Source organism: Ascaphus truei, chromosome 14 (assembly GCF_040206685.1).
Source record: "Ascaphus truei isolate aAscTru1 chromosome 14, aAscTru1.hap1, whole genome shotgun sequence".
NCBI classification, from domain to species: Eukaryota; Metazoa; Chordata; class Amphibia; order Anura; family Ascaphidae; genus Ascaphus; species Ascaphus truei.
In genome coordinates, this window is record NC_134496.1 from 37774110 (window position 1) to 37795665 (window position 21556).

Below are 21556 nucleotides of genomic sequence, written 5' to 3' on the forward strand. Positions count from 1 at the left end.
TTATTGTACAATACACACAATTGTACATTATTTCTAATGCGTTCCGCTTATAACGCGATGTGATTCTTTGGACCCCAAGCACTGCATTATAAGGGGGTTGAGCTGTATATATATATATATATATATATATACATTCTAGCTGATATACCTGGCGTTGCCTGGGATTTAATTATCCCACTCCCCCTGTCTCCGCTCCCCCCTGTCTCTCCGCTACACCCCTCTCTCCATTCCCCTCTCTCTCTCTCCGCTCCCCCCCTCTCTCTCCCCATTCCCCTGTCTCTCTCCCCCTTCCCCTCTCTCCCCCCCTCTCTTTCTCCCCTGTTCACATCAATCTGGTCCCCCCTTCATATGAATGCGCCCCCCCCTTTCACAGCTCCGACCCCCCCCTTCACAGCTCCGATCTCCCCCCCATCACAGCTCCGATTTCCCCCCCCCTTTCTCATCTCCATCCCCCCCTTCACAGCTCCGTTTCCCACTCCCGTGCACAGCTCCTCCCCCCCCCCACCCGATCACAGCTCCGGTCCCCCCTGAGTCCCATGGAGCACCCCTCACTCTCTCCACAAAAAGTGGAGCATAGCATTCAAAGAATCTGGGGCTAAGCAGCTCAATGTTAAAAAAAAAATATTTTATTAATAGGGTGACAACACCCCCAGAATGCCCCAGGAGCTGAGGTCATGTGACACAGCATAGCCAGTAGGTCTGCTAGAATCTCCTGAGGAGAGATTGGAACTTTGGGAGCGCTTGAAGTTCAAGCTGACAGTTAGTTCAGTTGGAGCCAGGACTGAGACAGGGAAGATAAGATCTGGGTGTCATTGGCACCCAGACTAGATCATATAACCCCCTTAGGTCCAAGATAGTTCCCAATCACCTAATTAGATTGTGGCTGCTTCAGGGAAACCCATATCTAGGGACATTTCCACATTAGCGTTATATAGTTAGTTTATAGTGCCAGTGAAGACGCCACATTGTGAAGCATAGCCTGCAGTCTGGGACCCGATCCAGGCACACATCATTAAAGACTATTTTATTGGTGGGACTATCCTGCTGAAACCCACCCCACGCAGAGATGGCGGCTTCAATGATGGCGACGTCGCTGGATCTCCAGGATCCCTGTTGTTAATCGGCCGCTCCGGGTATTGGAGTACCCTATAGGTACCTCAACTAAAGTGCACCACCGGTTCATGGGTAGCGCTACCGTACACACTTTTGGGTGGCCTTGACATTGGGTAAAAGACATCAGGGTATTGGTGCCAAGCTGTTTGTACTGTTGGGACCCTCACTTGGTGTAAGGGGGTTGGGAGTGTCTATATATATATATTGTGGGGTAGTAGTATTATATCGTGTTCAGTAAAACCTGTTATATTCTACTGGTGTGTGTTTTATTATATTGTCCTGCACGGGGTTATCCCACATTGTTAGGATCCCGCGCAGATGGAGGCGCTGTCGTCAACCAGATCAGGTACACCCCAGGCTCCCAGTAGCGGCGTTTCAGGCCTCCTGTGAGCCGAAGGTAACGCACCTCATATACCATAGCCACTATATCTCCTCGGGCCTCAACCCCGCACCGTAATGCTCCTGAGGGGCACAGGGGGATTCTTAATCTATTTCTATATCTATAGAAATAACAATGAATATTTTATTGTCTATGGCAGGGGTACTCAACTCCAGTCCTCAAAACCCCTCCCTCACCCTCCCCCCCCCCTCAGCCCCGGTCAGGCTTTCAGGATATCCTTGCTTCAGCACAGGTGGCTCAACCTTTGACCTGTTTGGGGGTCTGGAGGAGTGGAGTTGAGCACCACTGGTCTATGGGACACTAGTTTACGTGTGATTGTTAATATCAAGGACTTTAGAATGAAATTTACCATGTATAAGTAGTTTATTTGCTTTTTAGAATCCAAAGAAAAAGAAAGTTTGAGTTTGATGGTATAACTCATATAGTGTTATTCGGGTTTTTATTGTGACCCTGTTGCACTGTACAAACGACAGTATGTGGCTTTCTCTCCATGCTGAGCGAAATAAAATAATCAGACAATGTAATGAACATCACCAAGGATTTAATGTGCAAGTACAGTACAAGCAGATGTCGGGTTAGGTAGAAATAGTGTGGGTTTGTGACACAAAGGAATGTTACTGGCACAAAAGAGCCATTATAATTGTTGTCTTCGTAACCTTCAGAGAAGAGAAATACAAATATTTCACAGTACAAAAATCGGCTCTTTGGATGAGTAATCAAATAAAATAAAACCCCCCACATAAAATTACACACATACATGAAAATGCTAGGTTTTCACCGTCCTTTTATCCACAGCAGTGAAATTAAGTGTACGCAGCTAATTAACATTGTATACATCTGCAGCATACTTTCAGCATGTTTTAATGAATTAAGAGAAAATGGCACGAAAAACCCAAACAACATATGTGCTAGAAGAAAGACAACACGGCATATTGATATTAACTAGAAATAGCGTACCAACTGGAGGTGTTTCTGTAACAAATGAAATCTCATCTGTCACAACTGTTTTGCACCTTGGATCAACAGGGAATGTTATGCATGGTTCTCCAACTGGCGGGCCATGGGCCAAATTCGGACCACAAAGAACTTTCTGTCCCTGGTAATTTCATACCAGTTCCTTAAAGCTGCAGACCAAGCAATATCCTACATGTGTGTGTGTTTTTTTTAAAATTATAAATAAATCAGTTCTGTACTATGAGAAAATACTTGTAGCATTTTTTTTTAAACCACTCTGAATGACATTTTTAATGTAGTATAATGTACCACGCCTTTTTTGTTTCTATAGCAACCATTTTCAGATACTGAGTCAATACTCCTCTGCAGCCATTTAGTGAACCTCCGTGCCGAATCTTCGCCGATCGATCGGAGGAGAACAGATCGATCTGTAATTTAGCTAATTACTTATCATTGTGTGGATTGTATTGATGCACAGATTAAAGGGGAAAAAAATGTCAACAAAATATGGCAGCGTGGCCTGTTGCTTGAAAGCAACAATTCTACATTCCCTTCCTTTTTTATATTTTGTTTTCTTATTTTTTATATATGTAAAGTATGTGACAATGTATCATTCTACATACTTACTGGCAATTCTTTGGTGCTCCTGTTATAAATCTATAAAAATCCTGATCGTGTGCCTAACGAAATGGCCGCCTTCTAACTTTGTACTGCAGTCTGTGAAATGCTGCAGCTCATAAGTAACATTATATTACTAAGTGTAACACATTATTGTTACAGCTTTCAGTGTTATAGACAGTCTGCTGTTTGGAACACAGCAACAGATCTGTTTGTGATACTTTGTTGCCAAAGGGCAGCGCTAAAAAATAGGTGTGTGAGATTCTGTTTCAAAAGAAGTAGTGGAAATAACTTTCTAAAGGATGATCATGAAAGTACATTTTTAAAAAATCGTTAAAATGGCAATAGGAGTTTAAAAAAAATGCAGACAGTATTGTCTAATACTACATACAGGGTAACTGATTTTTTTTTTTAAAAAGTAGGATTTTTCATGTTTTTCTGCTTAAAGCATCAAAGTGCAGTTTGTTCACATTGAAACTCACTTGTAATGTTAGTTTATGTAAATGTATATGGTACAGATGTTATAAATGTTTGTAAAATGTTTTAAATATAATAATGTTTCCTTCCTATTGCCTCGCATGACCACGACCTTTAAACAGGATACAGACACCCCATACGGAGGTATGTGTCTGGGGGAGCAGGGGGTCCCCACAGCTTAAACCAATGGGGTTCAGCTCTGTAGACCCCCTCCTTCAATGCCATGTAAAAAAAAAAAAAGTCCCCTTGGATTGATGCTTTTAACCATCAGATCGCTCTGCACATCAGGGAGGGATGCGGGCAATTTTACTTTCTTATGCAATATAGAAACAAGAGGAGCGCTTGTAGCAGTGATTACTTAGCCGTGCCGCTATAGGAGCCAAAAGATGTGTGCTGTATTATCCTACAGTATGATATCAAAGGGTTAAAACCGCAGCATAGTTCAAATCCAGTTCAATGTGTTTTGAGCACATAATTATAATTCACGTTTACCTGAAAACATTCAGTATGTAATCTTTTTAGTGAACGTGTAACATTAACAGCCTGTTAAACAGCCTGGGGTAATAAATACAGTATACAAGAAACAAGTCTAAACTAATGTGGCTAAATAAACAGGTCGGGGAGGGAAGGGAAAGGAAGAGGCAGGCGTTTCGATTCTTAAAGTCAGAAGGGACGGAGGCATCGTATCAGAATTACAGTTCAGGCATATCCCGGTTTAAGGACACTCGCGTTAAGGACACTCGCGTTAAGGACACTCGCGTTAAGGACACTCGCGTTAAGGACACTCGCGTTAAGGACACTCGCGAGTACGTACATATTCTCAATAGCACCATACCCGTGTCCGTACACTCGCTCCGCGAGTACAGTTACAGTTAAAAAAAAATAATGAAACCGATTAGGAAACTCAAGTAATATAAGTGAAAAACTTCAAGTAATTGAAAAGATATATGGCAAATAATACCTTGAGATCAGTACGTGGCCTTGTCCTCCGCTCTTGGTTGTAAATCATTTTTGAGTTTTAGTTTTAAAAAAACTTAAGGGACACACACACAGACACACACACATATGCACACACACATATGCACACACACACACGCACCCACGCACACACGCACAGACACACAGACACACACACAGACACACACACAGACACACAGACACACACACAGACACACACACACAGACACACAGGCACACAGGCACACAGACGCACACACACACACACACACACACACACACACACACACACACACACACACACACACACACAGACACACACACAGACACACAGACACACACACAGACACACACACAGACACACAGACACACAGACACACAGACACACACACACACACACTTTTGCCAACCTGTAATATTTACTAATCTTAAATAGAAGAAATATCAAGTTCCTTCTAATTATATGCATAATCAAGTTGATCAACTATACCTGGGGTGGCCAACTCCAGTCCTTAAGGGCCACCAACAGGTCAGGTTTTCAGGATATCCCTGCTTAGCACAGACGGCTCAATTAATGGCTTAGTCAAAGACTGAGCCACTGATTGAGCCACCTGTGCTGAAGCTGGGAAATCCTTAAAAACTTGACCTGTTGGTGGTCCTTGAGGACTGGCTGGCGTTCCCTACCCCGGAGCTATATGCTATTTCTGGCATTGTAACTGTCCTCACTGCAGTCTGATTTCCAAGACACATAAGCGGATTCTTTCACGTCCGTGGAAATCTGCATGAAGAAATGCATGGTGAAAATGTCAGGCCTCCTGCTGCCTCTCATTCTTTGTAAGACTTGACATGCTTTGGGGGGAAATCGACTGATGTTTGGAAAAATGAACTCAGCTTTCATTTTCTCTCAGTAGGTGTTTTAAGAGATATGGGGTGTCTTGACATTTACTTGTAACCAAAACATGTTCAATAATGCACTTTGAGCTGTACACAATGAAAACACATACAAATAACTACAGTGCCCATCATTTATCTGGCTTTAATTGGATTGATAAGGTTTTGAGAGGGGTTGTGTTTGTTATTCTCTGTGGGGAAAACTCTGAGCTGCAATAGAATAAGACTGCAATGTGCATTATTTGCGACATCATCATATATTTAAAGATCCTCAGTTGACTTGGTGTTTTAAGGTTCATGAAGGGGTTAACCCGCGTAACCGGCGCTCCAGAGTACAAGGTAGTAATGAGTAATAATCGCCGGAATATCTGAGCGGCAGTCTTTAAATGGGCAGGAGTGACTATGTATACACATATTTCGTCTTTGGGCGATGGGGGCAGCAACTAAGGGGCATGAGGACTATTTAATGAATGGCCATTACACAAATACAGTAGTCTGTATTTGAGAGACAATTGCTCATATACAGACGCAGACCACCGTTTGCGCTCATGGCCCACACGGCTCCCGGGCAGAGCACCACACTTCCTGACTTGTTTATTTTGTGAATTAGTCATTACCACTAACCTCAAAATCCAATTGTAGTACACAGAAGCGCACCCATTCGCAGTACACCGAGCTGGTGCTGATGTGAGACAGAGAGCTACACCGGCAGAGGACTCAGCTACCTCCCAAGTAAACCCCAAGTAATGGTACAGTACCTATCGACCACACCGAGATCCACCCACGACTTTGCCCTACGAGGAGAGGCCAGACAGACAACAAGTCACCGGAACAGAGGCAAAGCAATAAAACACACCATTTTGAGTGAATTCTTTTTGTATTATCCTTGTTGTATTGTTATGTCATATACAAAAACCATATGCACATTACAGAACTTCAACACCAATTCAAAATCATATCTTATACATAAATTATGGAAAGACACTCGCATAACGATACATCAATTTAAAGACTACACTATAAATTACAAAATTATTACATTATAATACAGATGGGGTTTTCTCATATTCCTGACCTATGTCACTTTTTCGTACATTACTTAGTAACTGTTTCTGTTCTCAGCTACTGTATGCGTTTCACCTATTCCCCTTTTAACAGTCTTTCGGAACACCAGGTTGTGTGTTCGAACGCCTTCCCCACAGTCTCTTTGTCTCTTTGTGGCAGCATTTCAATAAACGGATCTCACTTTTGCAAAAACCTTTTCTGCATTTTGTTCTTTATTGCTTTCTGCCTCCATTGTATCCAGGGTCATTAAATGCATTAGAGAATTAAGCATAATTTCTACAGTAGGGGGTTCCTCTTTTACCCACTGCCCCATTATAATTTTCCTCGTTTTTAGTAATACTATTTCTACAAATTTGGGGATTATTTCTCCTTTATTAACCTCCTTCCAATTTGTCTACGTCTTTTTCCCATAGAAATCAATAAATGAAAAAGGAAACAAATTTCGGTCATGATTCAGTTGACAGAAAGTATAAATGTTAGAGAGGCCAATGACCATATTTAATATATTGTTAAGCCTTAACTCTGAAGGAGCCTTAAGGCTTAGAATCATTTAGTACATCTGAGCCTAAGGTCCTTAATCAGTAAGGAGCCTAGTGAAGAATGGCTGTAGGTGCAAAAATGCCATCGACTTAATGCTTATTGACTAGGCACCTAAATATTTTACCTGCAGTAGAGAATATTTCTATAGTTTATAATTTTGTTTTTAATTAATTGTTTGTGTTTACTACAAGATCTCATATGAATTTAATGAAATAATGAATGATACTACACGTATCGGCAACATTATGTAATTCATTACGATTTTAATGAGATTCCAATACACAAATTATGATGCAGAATTTCTGTGTTTTTACGTGATTGTACTGTATGTCTTAGATGACTAAAAGCTGTGGGTTGAAGATTATTAGTCACAATCTTCAGTGATAATTGACAATTTGTATCCTGTAGCTAATCATACTCGTGGACGCTCTCTCCTGGATTCCTTTAAAAGCAGACTACTTCCAGGTATGAGCGGGAGAGCGCTAAAGCAGGGGTGTGCAAACTGGGGGGCGTGAGGTTTTCTGGGAGGGATGGTTCTTTACAGAGGCCCTGCACTCTTCCCCACAACATTTTAATTAAATGCTTAGGGAGCGCGTGTGGCCTCTATAACTCACTCTTACTTTGTCTCTAGGGCATCAAATGGCAACACGAAATCACTTGATATCAAATTACACCGCCGATGCCAAAGAGAAGGTAAGAGGGGGGGCACGAACAGGGGGGGAGAGCAGGCAGGTGGGCCTAAAGAAAAAACTTTGTGTACCATTGCTTTAGAGAAGGAGTGCGCAATCTTCTCCTCCTGTGCCCCCCTGCCTGCTCTCCTCCCCTGCTCGTGCCCCCCACCCCTCCTTCTCAGCTCCGGTGTCATGGCAGCGCGATGTCACGTGACCCCACAGAGTCATTTGATGCTGGGTTACCAGGACAATGTGTCGCTGGAAGCCAAGGTAATTTAGTTACAGAGGTCTCGCGCGGTCCCCCAGCATTTAATTTAAATGCCTTGGGGAAGAGCGCGGTACTTCTAACTGCCGCACCTCCCCCAGAAAATCTTGCGCCCCCTAGTTTCCGCACCCCTGTTCTAGAGTATACAGCAACAGGGGAGATATATATAGCATCTGACATAGTTCAGTGCTAGAGCTGCTGCCCCGAATACCAAAAGTTATGTGTTCTGATCCTGTTGGACTGACACTAGTACCCCCTTCAGCACAAGGAGCCAAGCTTGCCAGTTTACGTCAAATTAGGAGGTATGGGGTGTGAGTCATTTAAATATACTTTGCATTTCTCCTTAGCATATCTCCTAGGTATCTACTGCAGGGGTGCTCAAACTGGGGGGCGTGAAACTGGGGGGTTACGCTGCACTTACAGGGGCCCATGCTTTCCCCCACAACATTTAAATTAAATGCCGGGGGAGCGCGCAAGGCCTCTATTAGCCATGATTTTAAACAAGGTAAGGGACAATGTGTAATAGGTTTCCGGTGGTCTGAAAAAGCCGACTCCGAAACCACATCAAACAATACTATACATATTGCTTTTAGAACAGGCTATTAATTCTTCATACATTACACAACAGAGGAAATGTAACTACAATAGCAAATGGAAATTTGTATTCCCTTTTAAACGAGACAGAGAGAGACACAGAGAGAGGGGACATGAACACGAACACAGATGTCTAGGGCACTCAAAGTAGGAAAATGTAAAAACAAATACTTTGCTTCCTGCTGGGTGCATGCCGTAAGGCTAGGGTCACCATCCAGCCCCAGATAATGTACAGCAAAGGAAAGTCTGCAGCACTCACAAAGGTGATGTATCAAAAGGTATACATTTATTTAATCTAGCAACTACAAAAACTAAAATATGAGCCCATATGTTAGTTTTTGTATTTGCTAGATGAAATAAAAGTACAGTACATTCATTATACCTTTTGATACATCACCTTTGTAAGTGCTGCAGACTTTCCTTTGCTATGTATATATGTGTATGTATGTATGTATGTACGTACGTGGTTGTGTATGTACGTACGAATATCAATATATTCAGCTACGTGGGTGTGTATGTACGTACGAATATCAATATATTCAGCTACGTGGGTGTGTATGTACGTATGAATATAAATATATTCAGCTACATAGGTGCATACATCAATATATAAAGCTACAGTATGTGGGTGTGTACGTAATTACATACGTACATACACACCCACGTAGCTGAATACCATTTTGGTACACAATCTCTCGATTACCATTGTGTTCCACTCTTATTCTGTGACTTCAAGATACAGTTAAGTGAAATCTTTTAGTATTATGGGAAATAGTGTGTTGGACTGGATGCTGACATCATAATCTTCTTGTCAATTAGAAGAAGCAGATAAGAGACTTCCCTATTTACACAGTAATGGAATGCTTTTGACGAGCATTGTTTTTATTTTGATGTATGATTTGTAGGCAAAGAGTAACACAAACTATGCACATTACTGCACAGAGGTACTAACCACTCCCCTCAGGTATATAAGATGTTTCCTTCCCAAATTATAGAGAGATTCCAGGATGTAGCCTGCTCCATAGTAACGAGGTGGTTCTACCTCACCCCTTCAGGGTGTGAAGGGGTGATGAATAGCCAGGGAGCCTCAAGCCTTTGGCGGGCTTAGACAGGGACAAAGCACCTGGAAGATGCGAGAGAATGTGTTCATCCATAGGGTGTTATGACGTCACCGTCTCACTTACTATAAGCATATGCGACGGATTCAATGGATTTGTTTTGGAGCGACGTCACCATCGCCGTCACCAAGCACTATAAGCGCAGCCTAAGAGATACATGCCCTGGAGAAGTCCCGCAATAAGACCCTGGTGTGAGGAATCGGGGAGTGCGTCCCTTGCGGCGCGTTCCCTCCTCGCCTACCTATAGTACTGCAGCGGCAGCTGCCGAAGATTCGCCCCCCGCTGATGTGCGCATCACAGTTCCTGTTACAGAGCGTGCGCGCACCTGCTCCTTCTATGCACGGTCACTGAGCATAGCTCCACCCCCTCGGGACGTGCCGCACCTCCGCTGTGCGCGGTGCACCCGCATGACGGCGCGCAACGAGCCCCAGCTACGTGTCAAGTTTTTCTATGAGCCCTTGTCTCCTGCAGCCTATCCTTGGCATCTGTGGAGGCCCTGCCTCTGCTCCCTCCCCTACTGGTTCCTGTCTCCTATATAAGACTGCCTCTTCCTGGCATACCTTGCTGAACATAGACTTTGTGTAGCCTTGTGTGTGCCTGGCTTGTCCAGCCCTGTCTTGCTTGTTTTCTACAGTTACCTCTCGTGTACCGACCTGGCTTTGCATTTGGATTCTCTCTGGCTCTTTACCCCTGGCTTATGGATTAACCTCTTGTGTACCGACCTGGCTGCATTTGGATTCTCTCTGGCTCTTTACCCCTGGCTTACGGATAACGACTACGTGTACCTCTCCTACCCTTGGAACCTGGCGAGTATTGGATTAACCCTTTTCCTTCATACCCAGACCCAGCAACGCTACAAACCACCTACTGGGCCCGCCTTTGCTACTGTGGGTGTGTTTCATTGTCCTTCCCACCTCAGTGCCGGGGTCAGGTCTTGTCTGTGGGCTCGCACAAGCGTGACACCTGGGTTGCGACATGTCCGGCTCCAGTTGAGACTACTGGAGTGGCTGAGACCAGGAGCGCCTGCTGACAGGTGCTCCGGGCTGAGGCGAGACAGACATGTGACTGCTGGGAGAGCATCCGCGCTGCATGTAAAGGGGATCTGCGTGTCTGCAGGATATCAGGCTGTCTCATTACCCCACATATTGCCAGGCAAGTATTTGGGGGGAACTGGAGTGTGGGGCACTTACAGATGCAGCCACCAGTATTAGATCATTTGCCTTGGAAAATCTGGGGCAACCTCACAGTAAATCCCTCAACATTTCTGTGAGATTCCTAATGGTCCGTCAGTTTGAATGGGACTGCAGGGACCCCCCGCTGTGTTATTCCGATGGGCCATTTGAAATCTCACAGAAATGTTAAGCATTTACTGTGAGATGCCTTAGTTTTTACCTAGGCAAGTGATTGATACTGGTGGCTGCATCTGTTGGGAGTCATGGGAGGAACCACCACCCATAGGGACACTTTAACACCCCTGCTCTTCCTTTTGTCATCACTCCCACCTCCACCCCCCAAAAGCCTTTTCTCCCCTGCCTGGGTCAAACTACTACCCCTCTTCTTTCTGATACACCTTGGGCTCCTGCATCTTACCCTGATATTGGCAGCAATGGCGAAGCTCGTGGAAATGTCTGAATCCAGAACTATGATTGGGCAGCCCACAATGGCAGGATCCTGATTGGGACGCTCACCGTATGTATGTGCCTGCATCTCATTCACATACACCAGGTATGGGCGGCATTGCAGGTAAGGTAACCCACGTGTAAAGGTGCTAGTGGCGTCGCACAACTTTTTAGCAAGCTGGTAAAGAATGGGCAATCGCCGAACGTCACACAGGCGGAGGAATTGAGCAAAGAGCAGGTTGGTGGAGCCGCTCTTGGATCGTTCCAATTAACCTAGGAATTATTCGTGGACGGCTGAGCTTTGGGATCGTTCTAATGAACGTGTGGGTGAGCTGTAGGATAGTTTCAATGAATGTAGGAATTATGCGTGCTGGGTGAGCTCTGGGATCATTCCAATGAACGCAAGAATAACACGTGTGTGGGTGAGCTCTGGGATCATTACAGTGAACGTAGGAATTATGCACGTGCAGGTGAGCGTTGAGATCATTCCAATGAATGCATGTGGGTAACTGGAAAAAAAATAAAAGTTGAAACTGCTGCTTTTAAGCTTAAACACATCTGATCCGGGGAATGAAAAAATATCTTAGGGAATAAGTGCACCTCTGGTAAGTAACCTTTAAATATTGATTTTTCTCTTGCCAGGGGTATGCAGCAGAATCTGTGAGTGATCGGGGCAAGTTTTTGCATTGTGCAACCTAATCTGTTGTGCGCTTCTGTTTCTACAGTATTTGTCTGTTCTTCTGGGATATTGAAAAGAACAGGCATAATATATGACCTTGTCCTGTCACATTTTGTCCTCCAGCAACTGGAGAGGCGCATTGTGATTCTGTGAATAACTGGTTTACAGATGTGATTTCTTGCACAGCTAACCCCTTTTAGAGGAATTATTCAATATATTCAATATATTTTCAAAAACTTGATTACATTTGTAGTTACCAAGAATGATTTCCGTCTAAAGAAAAAATTAAACCCTGAACTAATGCATTTTTTTTTCATTGCAATATTATTATCTGCAATCAGTTAACCTTATTTGAATCATTTATTTATTACATCCTTAAAGCGGCAATACAAGTAGTTAGTTTTCCTTCATTTATTTTACATTGTATTGAAGCAGGTGGAGCTGAACCACATTCATTTGAGCTCAGGGGACCTCCTACCTCCAGAGATTACTTGCCTCCGTAGGGGGTGCAGGTAGCTGCTCCGTTCGGCTAGCAGGGTTCATGCTATGGCGGAGTTTCAAAGCTCCCGCACCCTGCGAGCCAATAAGCCTTAGTGATGCAGGAGCTATAAACCCCAGCCAGCTCAGCCGGAGTAGCAACTGGCACCCCCCCACCGCACATCTGTATCTCCGGAAGCAGGGGGTCCCCGGAGCTGATGGGGTTCAGCTCCGGAGACCCTCTGCTTAAAATCTGTGATAAAAATTAAAAATAGCATAAATATCTCCTTTAATTTTGAAATTTACTGATTTGTATAATCTACCAAGTTTAGCTGCCACTGTGCGCACCGGTTTGTGATAAAATACACACAGACTATGGGGCCTATTTAGAAAAGTGTTGCAAACGGCTTTTATCACGCAAAACTAAGCAGGAAAATCAAATTTTTGAATTTCTTGTGTGCACCTACAATGTGTACCAACCTGTAATGTCTCCATCTGCGCCATCAGCATCTAAAAAAAAAATGTTCATCTTTTTTGGTGCGCAGAAATATTAATAGTGTTAGTACAGAATCAAGTTGGTACAGTATGTATCAAAATATACAGTAGGAAAATGTATTCTTTGCATGGCTATCATAAATAATATTTAACTAGTCCATTTATATTTTTTGATGCTCGTTCGAAATTGTAAAATAAATACAGCTCATTCTGTTTTAATTTAACCCATTGAGTGTCCCACGACTTTGCCACCACGTTATGGGGTCTGGCACCCCAGCTCGCTTTCTAGGGGAGATTTGTTATCTAGCAGGGGGACGGGGGAGGAGGAGCCCTCTCCCAGTGTGCCTGGCATCAGTGATGCTGTGATCATGTGATCGCTCCAATGAGCGGTCACATGATATCGATTTGCCGGAGGGGCTGTGGCACTCAAAGGGTTATATTGTATCAATCAGGTATTCAATATGAGGGATGCGTCAAATTATTTCAGACATCACTTTATGCGCCATGTCATATGTAGGACGTCTGCAGATCTAGACGCTCTTTTTGTAAGGTTTCTACTCGTTAATAGCACTGACATTTTGACACACAACATTTTTTTTAAAAATAGACCCTATTGTTTCAATGCCTGAAACCAAAACCGTTCCAATCAATGTTATTTTTTTTTAGCGGCGTGACGACCGCCGAAGGATTTTGCATGAAGTTTTTAAGCTTGACCGCAATTAGAAAGCATTACATTGAATATCAAAAGGGCAAACCAGATGCAAGAAAACAGTATACATATTTAATGAGAAGAATGTCTGGTGACCTTTGAAAATAAATACAAATTATTACAGTGCACCATCTCTCCTCGATGCCTTCAAACCTACAACAGCAGATCTGATTTATGGAGATGGACTACTCTTGTAGCGTGTATTTACTGTATCTGCTTTTTTTTCCTCCTGCAGATGAATGCATGATGTGAATGCCCATGTAATTTTATTCTACCAGTTCTCAAAACATTGTTTTTTTTTTCTGATTTGCTTTGAATTCAGATTCTTGTAAAAAAACAAAAAACATTTTTTTTTTTTTTTTAAAAAACCCCACATTTTGTTCATTGCATTATCCCCAGCTGTCAAGATACAGTGACCAAAATGAGTGAGAAATGGGAGGACTACCTGGACATAAAGCTACATTCCCCTATTCTTCTTCTTCTTCTTTGTATATGTAAAGCATGTAACCATGTATAATTCTACGTTCTTACCGAAGCTGAAATCGTTTGGGGATCCTGTTATAAATCTGTTGAAATCCTGACTGTGTGCCTAACGAAATGGCCGCCTTCTAACTTTGTGCTGCAGTCTGTGAAATGCTGCAGCTGATATGTAACATTATATTACCAAGTGTGAAACCTTATTGTTACAGCTGTCAGTGTAATAGACAGTCTGCTGTTTGGAACACAGCAACACATCTGTTTGTAATACTTTGTTGCCAAAGGGCAGAGCTCAAAAAGATGCGTGTGTGAGAGCTGTTTCAAAAGAGGAAAGATATGACTTTCTAAATGGTTGCTGTAGCAACTAAAGATTGATCAGTACCGTAACAAAATAATAAACAATGGCATTAGGAGTTTAAAAAAAATAAATAAAATTAAAATGCAGATCATATTATCTAATACTACAGAAATGATTTATTTAAAAAAAAAAAAAGCATATATGATTGTTCATGTTTTGCTGCTTTAATGCATTAATGGTAAAAATTAGGTAGAAAATACTATGGAGTGAAACTCGGCTCAAATTAATAGCGCTTGACAGTCTTCTATTTCTCATAAATACACTGAAAATAAAACCGATTTGAATAAATTGTTTTTGTCTTATGTTCCACAAATGATCTAGTAATTAATCTTCTACAATTATCTAAAACACAAGATAATTGTATCAGGGGCTAGCTGATGGGTCATATCTAAATGAGGCACCATTGCTTGAGTGATTCCAATGGTTCAGTGATTTGAACTAGGTTAAAAGGCATTTAAAAAAAAATCACAATGATTTAATTTTAACTGCAATAAATAATTCACGTTAGTCGTGTAACAGGTTTTCCCCCACCCTCTAAGTCTAGGAGATTACACTATTACCGGGTGTGTTGTGCTGGGTACCTGCTGGTTCACAGAAGCTCAGAGGTTCCGCCGGTGGTAGTGGGGAAGACAGGACAGGCTTTGGGGTGATAGCTGGTTCTCTCTCACTGGTTCAGGCCTCCATCTCTCTGTAGGCTCCAGGAGTGCTGGAGACAATCCTTGCAGGAGAACCCTTTGATAGATTGCAGTCTCAGGCAGGAGTATATTTTATAGCTGGAACACTTTATTCTTTACCAACAGGGTATCAGCATACAACTGGTACAACTCTCTTGTTCCCTCCTCAGAATGGTCCCTGGACTCAACCCCCAGGCATGGGCCCAAGGGTCGGTCCTAACTCTTCCCCTACTCCCTGGTGGAGTAGGAGGTATAGTCCTCACTCCCACTCCCCTAAGGGAGGGGATGGAAGGTGGTCTGAGCTCTGCGCACACTCTTCCGTGGGACAGTCTCGCTCCGGGGAGAGACAACTGACTAAATTTACATGTGCAGCCCCTTAAGTACCAGGGGAGAGGGTCCAAGGTCTGAGCCCAGGATTGGGCAGAACACAGACCCTGTCCCGCCCTCTCTGTCACTCAAGGGAGCTGCTCACTGCAGGGAAAACCCCGGATTGAGCCTAACACTGCCTGCACTGATACCAGGGCTAGATCAGTTGCCCAAACCAGACATGGCTACAGTCATTTTCTGGAAGTGAACAATTGCTGGATCTGACAATGAAAACAGTTATAAAAAAAGGAATACAAAAGAAAAAGCCAGTCTGTAAATAGGCAAAAAACATTTTTAACGGTTAAAGAGTGGCTGGAACTTCCTTCGTTAATTGCTAATTAAATTTAAGCTGCAGACCCAGCAATATCCTACATGTGTTTTTTTTTTTTTTTTAAATAAATCCGTTCTGTACTATGAGAAAACTTGTAGCATTTTTTTAAAACCACTCTGAATTACATTTGCCTTTTTTTTGTTTCCATAGCAACCATTTACAAAGTGACATATACTGAGTCAATACTCATCTGCAGCCATTTAGTGAACCCCCCAGCCGAATCTTCGCTGATCAATCACAGGAGAACAGATCGATTGGCAACTTAGCTTATTACTTATCATTGTGTGGATTGTATTGATGCACATATTAAAGGCAAAACAAAAATGTCAGCATGGACTGCTGCTCTAAGATAAAGTAAAACTTGTTCTTTTCACAAAATGACTCCAGGCATTAAAGCAGCAATCCCACCTAGCATTTACAAATTTTACATGATTGACTTACATAATAGGAGTTTGGGGTCCCAAGAGCTGAATCGGACTATTTCCAGCTTAAGGCACCCTCTGGTTGCCAAGATAATTACCGTGCTAAAATAGCCTGGTTCCACTATTGGGGACCAGCTGGTTCCAATTATGGAACAAAATATATATTTTTTCTGAGATTGCTGCTTTAAGGCGTCTTTCATCAGGACTATGACACAAATGTTTTTTATTAAATGATCCCAAGGGTCTTATTCATTTAGAACATGATTCCTGTGTACAGAATTGTAAATGGTATATGATTACATCTCAGAAGCAGAATAGTGAGTTTTTACCCAGTCTGGTTACGAAATTCATGACTACCCTTGAAATGTCAAAATACCAAGAGCAGCTGGGTAATGGTATTTTCCAATATCATATTTAAAATTAACCAAATGTAAGAGTTCACCAATCACCAGCCTAATCTGTAAATAAAGAGTTCGCTAGTGGTTTTACAAATGCACATAAGAGACATCTTTTTGATGGTGCAGTCCAAAGTTTTAATTAGTCAGCTTTAGTTTCTTTTTTTTTTATTACTGCTCACAAAACTCTTTCAATGCAGTGTGCTTCTGTTGTTTTCTGCTTTGGAGAAATATACATGCAAAATATGTTTTCCTGGTAGGGATGTTTACCACTGGGAGGTCTTAGAATTTCTCTCCTACTCATCCACCATTAAAGTAACTTTGGAATTGCTTTTGCATTTTTTTTTTCAAATATACTGTATTGTTATAAGCCCTTAACAAGCCCCTAAGGAAAGCAATAATGCACATCCGTGTTTCTGAATCCTCACCCATGACTATTCACAAATGAGCTAAGTGCACGCATATGTTCTTGCTAATTCACTGGCTATTCCCAAACACTGATCTGGCTTGGGTGTCTTGACGAAAGTGTTGAGGAAATGCACACATTAAGCAGTTTGTGGTATTGTACTAATCAAAGCTAAAATGTGAACATCTATTATGATATTAATATTCAGGGTGGAAGAAAAGTGCTATGTGGCAGAAAGCTTTAACTTTTTTGGATAAGCTATAACAATTACTAAGTACTCTATATTTCTGTGAAAGGTACTTCTTTACACGTGGCACAAGCTTCTTAAATGGACAAAATATTTATTACGGAGCATAAAAATTTAGGAAAACATGGCAAGTCTAAGAGAACCTAACAGATAACATCCCCTGACGCATTCCGCGATGTCATGTCTTTTTCTCAGAGAAGAGAGCACCCCTATTTCTGTAAGGGCTGGCTCTGTATAATAAGTACAGCAGTAAAGAAATTAATACTACAAGTACAATACTGATTTTAAGTATATAACTGCAAGTATATACTGCTGAAGACAACTTATCAGCCACTCCATGCAACAATGTGATTAGCATGGCAAGCAATATACAGTATGTTGAAAAATCCTATGTCCTCCATTCATTTAAATGGAAATGAATGTATTGTTAGCTATGCATTACTCTGCTACTAGACCAAAGACTAAAAGCCCCAATGCTACATCCATTATGACAAATAACGTAGATATGTATCTGCCCTTCCTCTCATAAGTGATGGTCATGTAGTTAAATTCTTTGGCAAAAGCCGCCAATCACCCCAGGCACACATGTTTATCGCGGTTGCTTTGTTTGAATTTCATGGGTTGTGTGCAATGAAATGAATGAATTGAAATGTGTACAGTACTGTGCTACTGTGTCAATTTCAGGTGTTTAAAAACCAGAACACTTAAATGCCATTTTCTGCACTCGCCTGCACTCGCTTCTAAAGGCGGTATGGTTGGAAAAAATTCTGCGCCATGACATGGGTATTCCGAAGTTATAAACCGCGTGAAGTGTTCGAATAACGCCCGCTGCATCTGTATGTACCTAGATCCTGTCATTTCAGGTTGAAATGAATGCTTTGAATTGATCAGACCATATAATAGCCCACATACAAGTGGTGTATATGTGCTGTAGAAATAAAGTAGCTCCTTCTTGTACTACACGTGATGTAGCCTTCCTTTAAGTTTAGGCGCATTTTACACTTCTGCATGTTATTTTTCATTTTCACAGATGGATGACTTTTCTATTTTAATTGGGACTTTCAAATGATTCTGTTAGATCAAAGGAATGGCGAGACTATAAATAGATCAAAAGTGACGGATAATTTCCTACCCAGTAACCACGTCACATTTTCCTTTGCTACTGCCTTTCACTGGCCGATGTTTCACTTGCGAAATTGGAAATCGGCCTCCACGATGGCAAAACGGTTGAGAACAAAAGTAATGACCATTAAAATAATTGTTCTCTTTTACAAAAAAAAATGTTTTCTCAGCTTTTGGTGAATATATCACATTAACCCCTTCACACTCATTTACAGAGTTAACAACAAAGTCCTTTAAATTCCAGATACCAATCACTGGATTAGGAGATGGATTGTATCAATTTGAGTAGGACTAATTTTGATTTTGAGTCCAAGGAACAAATAGCGTCCACTGTGGCCTCTCTCCCAAGAGTCCAGCTAGATCTTGACACTGTTAGGCTACGTCCATAGCAGGGATAGCTGCGCTGAGCCGCGCGGACGCTCCGTGCTGAGCCCCTGCATCCTCAATGAGGATGTCTTTAGAGGGGGCTCACGCGAGCGTCTGCAGGCGTGCTGAGGCCCAGTGACGTCACAGCCCCGCCTCCCCCGCCTCCCGATCGCGCACGCTGGCTTGTCTGCCAGTTCATGGGATCGCTCCTGACCGGGCAGGCGAGCCTCAGCGTCAGCGCGGAGGAGCACGGGCTGAGGCTCTATGGATGCAGCCTTAGGCACGTTCTATAGTGCCGGGCGCGTAATACGCCTTGCGCACGCAGATTTTTAGTTGGGGAGAGGGGAGCCGACAGACAGCGGCGAAGATGAAGAAAGTCATCTTTTCGCGCCGCTGCCTGCGCTCAAATGTATGTATGTGTGTATGTATGCGTGGATATGTGTGTGTGTGTGTGTGTGTGTGTGTGTGTGTGTGTGTGTGTGTGTGTGTGTGTGTGTGTGTGTGTGTGTGTGTGTGTGTGTGTGTGTGTGTGTGTGTGTGTGTGTGTGTATGCGTAAATAACAGCAGAAGGTAAAAAAAAAATATTTATTAAAGTTTTTTTTCTTTAAAAAAATCTTATCTAGGACTTACTTTCACTCACACAACCCATGCACACACATATACTCACACATACACGCACATCCACACACATCCACACACATATACCTTACCTGCAGCTCCCGGCACTTTATACACGAAAAGCATGCGGCACGTGCATGCGCGTTCGCATAGGAACGCATGCTGTATAGAACAGCCCTTAGGGGTCGCCTTCTGTAAGCAGCTAGGGCAGGACTCCAATGTATTAGGTGAATAAACCACGCTTGTTTAGCATTTACTTGCAGAATCTATGCAATGTCTCTTTCCTAATTTACCCACTTTGTGTCCCAAATAAAGATTTCAACACCAGTTGTTAGCTTGTAGCGCAATGTTTAATATCGCAAGGTGTAAAGGGGTTGCAGTTTGTGCGGTGTCTTTACCATAGTTTAATTCCAAAGTGCGGGGAAACGGTTTCAGGCGAGGAGAATCCTGCGTGTGCAGCCAGCACAACATACGTACAATTTCTTCAAAATACAGGTCTCCTCTAAGACAGAGATACAAAGTTGAGCTCTGCTCAAATGCATAATGCAATTCTCCATTTAATGTGACAGCCGAGAACAGGGGAAAGTCTTTATTAGTTACATTTATATTATAAGGATGTAAAAGTACTGTATAAAACAAATCAATTTTCATATTCAAGTAGTATTTAGCAGGTATACAAATTATAGGTAATTTCAAAAGCTGACTCGACCATCTCGTTAAATGACAGAAATAATAAAAGTGAACATTTTTGCTGTCTTCTCGTTTAACACTACATTATTTATTGCTTTATAAAATGTTTTACAAGGAAGAAGAAGAAGAAGAAGAAGACATTCACCTCTCGTTTTCAAACATGTCCTGAGTCATGATTACAATACACAGTTACATTAAATGGACATGGTTATACATTATATTTAAAGACATTTCATGAACAGTTAAAGATAATGTTATGGGCGTACAGTATGCAACAGTTACAGACCAGATTAAAATTTGAGAGCTGAAGACTTGAAAGAACACAGACTATTATCGTGATAACAATGCCAGTGCTCTGAAAGTGGGCATGCATTATATTCCATTTGCAGAAATGCTGCTTAGAATTGAATCTCATACATATTTCATAGTATTGAACAGTCTTATAGTTCAGACACCCATTACTGCTGCAATTACAATTGTAACAATTAGTGTCCTTGGCAAAATGCACTTTTTGTTCTTTTCGGAGATTTATCCTTAAATACATTTTGAGAGTTTTTTAAAATTTTATTTAAAGTTGTACAAAAAAATGTGCAGTGTATTTGGGTGATGATGATGAACAATAATGTTAATTCTTCCGATCTCCTATAGACGTGTGTCACGTACGGCAGGGGAGCGCAATCTTTTCCCCCTGTGCCCACCCACCTGCCGGCTGTCCTGCTCTCCGCGTGCCCCCCTCCCTCCTCCTTACCATGGTTGCCGGCATCTGGGCATCATGACGTCATGTTGCCATAGCAACGCGACATCACATGACCCCGTGGCGTCATTTGACGCCGCGTTGCCATGGCGACGCGTCTCCAGGTGCCGGCTGCCACGGTAAGGTTTACAGAGGCCTTCACCGCTTCCCCGGCACTTAATTTAAGTGCCTTGGAGAAGCGCGCGGGGCCTCTGTAAACCCCTCGCCCCCGCAGTTAATCTCACACCCCCCCTGGGGGGCACGCCCCCCAGTTTGTGCACCGCTGGCGTACGGCACCCCTGTTGTCACGTGAGTTGTATATGGGACAAGAGTTCATACACAGTCATTTTTCCCAATTCATTGACCTTCAAATGAATAATATCTCCTCAATCCATCCCAATATACCATTTGTCACGAAGAGCACACTTGTGAGCATGTGATTTATATATGTAACCATGGTTAATACACACAGCCAACTCATTGCCTCACCTTTCTCCTTTGCAAGGTACTTCAAATGAGTTAACTCTTACTCTGTTACAATATCTACCGCTAATACGCTGCCACCACCAAAAGAAATATCAAATGTAATTTGCAGAGTCTCGGGTCCCGGTTTATTAAGAAAAACTATGCATGTAACACACAACAGTCTGTTATAGCAAACTGTGTCCAAAAATGTTCTTTACTCTCCTACAAAGTGCGCAACAGTTGA

The 21556-nt window shown here is 42.4% G+C and overlaps 1 long non-coding RNA gene across 2 annotated transcripts; it reads left to right on the forward strand.

Annotated features, from left to right (window-relative positions):
* Positions 1–780: 780 nt before the first annotated feature.
* On the forward strand, positions 781–16995 carry LOC142465977 (uncharacterized). Of its 2 annotated transcripts, none has more exons than XR_012788022.1 (3): positions 781–1152; positions 2799–2897; positions 15999–16995. It is a non-coding gene; the product is annotated as an uncharacterized LOC142465977 (long non-coding RNA). The 2 variants fall into 2 exon arrangements; XR_012788023.1 differs by lacking the exon at positions 15999–16995 and adding an exon at positions 14042–14527.
* Positions 16996–21556: the final 4561 nt, after the last annotated feature.